The sequence below is a fragment of the Petaurus breviceps genome, unplaced genomic scaffold, assembly GCF_028583685.1.
Source record: "Petaurus breviceps papuanus isolate PSGF00001 unplaced genomic scaffold, PetGlider_PUasm1.0 90847, whole genome shotgun sequence".
NCBI lineage: Eukaryota > Metazoa > Chordata > Mammalia > Diprotodontia > Petauridae > Petaurus > Petaurus breviceps.
In genome coordinates, this window is record NW_027187360.1 from 22560693 (window position 1) to 22562949 (window position 2257).

Genomic DNA, 2257 nt, shown 5'->3' on the forward strand with positions numbered 1-2257 from the left:
CTCTCTCTCTCTCTCTCTCTCTCTCTCTCTCTCTCTCTCTCTCTGTCGTCGTCGTCGTCTTCTTCTCTGACTACATTTTCTTTCTCAACTTTTCTATTTCTGCCCCCAAAGTGTTTCGAAAAACCATTTCTTTCAATTTGACTAGTGTGTCTAGCGGTAGATGGTGAGCAAGGTAGTTCCCAAAACCAGGACTACTAACCTTACAATTTATTTTCATATGGCTTCCTTAGACTCGTTTTTGCTTTCTGTACCAAGGAACTCTGGGGACTGGTAAGTTTGAAGCAAGGATAAATTTGTCTGTGGATTTGTATGGGATTTTGAAGTGAGGGTCTACTGCAGGGAAGTTTCCGTGTCTTTCTTTTCGCTGTTGGTGGGCTGCTTTTTCTTCTAGTATCTCTAATTAGAGTCCATACTTCAAAACTGCAGTCAGAGACTCTGAGTCCTGGCAATATGCACCAGGACACTGACTTGTTGGGTTCTGGTACATATTTGGGGAATGTGTGTTGTGGAATTGATGAGGGAGAAACTGGTAACTCCCAGAACCTCTGTCATCTGGAATTTCTGAACACAGACTCTAGAGACTGTATCTCACAGTCTGTGTCTATATTTCCCACCAACTGCATGAATACTCCACCAAGCCTACATAACTCACCCTGGCTAGTGATTTTTTAGGAAGGGAGTTATGTGGGTGAGACAGAGGAGTATATGTGGGATGCTGATTCTTGGATCCTGCCAAAACCTCTTCTTTACCTGATCTCACTGAAATTGGGACTTGATCTGGTTATTACACGAATAATAGAGAAAAAATTAATTTAACCTGTGTATAAAGAAGAGGCAGGAATGGAAGTGAGTTGTTATAGAGAATAGTCAAGAGGGATTCTATTATAAGCCAAGTATCCCTTTCTACCTCCTCTCAACTAGGTATCAGGCACACTAGAAGTAGAAATGGATTTCTCAATTCCTTCCCTGTCTCCAGCATTACCAGAGTTCTTAGCCTCTGTATCTACTTTCAAAGAAAGCCTTCACAAATGTAAGCAAAGAAAATAGTTGTTGTACTAATGTTAACTGACTTCTGTCTCATCCTTCTGCTGTAGATCCCATGATGCCTGCCTGCCAGGCTCTGATTTGAACTGTGCACATGCATAGTGACTGGTGAGAGCTACATTTGGTTTCTCTGGTGCCATAATTATTTCAAATACTTTAATACTTCAATGGATCATTGCAGTTAACCACTACAGTTAGACCTAACCCAGTTAGAACACTGGACCTGAAGTCAGGAAGAGCCGAGTTAAAATCCAGCCTTAGACATTTACTAGTTTACTAGCTTACTTTTGCTTACCTCAGGTTCCTCAGCTGTAAAATGGGAATAATAATTGTACCTACCTCATAGGAATATTGTGAGGATAAAATCACATTATAAATTCAAATATTTGTAAATGATTTGTAAACTTCTATAAAAATGATATTATTATACTTCCTCCATTGATACAGATAGAAACTCAGCCACACCTTCACATGTTGAGTGATTCTTTTTCATGTTCTCATGTAGATACTACAAAGCTTTTTTATTCCATTTGGTAGAGGTGTTCCTCTGTGTCTTTTTATGTGTTATAGATTCCAATACAGAATTAAGAGAGTAATCACCTGTCATCTCTTGCTCTTTCTCTACATGACTAGTCTATATACCTTTTCTGATCATACATTTTCTATTATCCCTTAAGGAACTTTTTGTAAATATGACATTTTGCATATTTGATATGGCTTACTTATACCTACCTATCTTGCATCTTTCCATTGCTTTTTGAGTCACCTGCAACCATGATTCTTTGAAAACTGTGTTCTAAAGCATCAAAATTACATTACTGGAAGAATTTGGTTTTGAAACTGGATGCTTCGAAAGAGGAACTTATTCTACTAATGCAGAGTGGGAACTTCTTTGCCACTTAATGTCTTAGAGAGCAACCTGGGGCACAGAGAGTTCAAAGCATTTGTCCAGAGTTACATAGTTAGTATGTGTTAGAAGCAGGACTTGAAGTCTTCTTGACTCCAGGACCAGATTTCTATTCACCAATTTCATGTTTTCTTTACATAGAAGAGCATTTGATTAAAATAAGGGGTTTTGTGTCAGAAGCCAATTGGAATTATTAAAACACTGTACCTTCTCACAGATATGATATGTCCTGATCAAATCTTCTGGACTCAAGTCATTATATATCTACAGTACTTCTAACACACACATACACATGCAGATGGACTA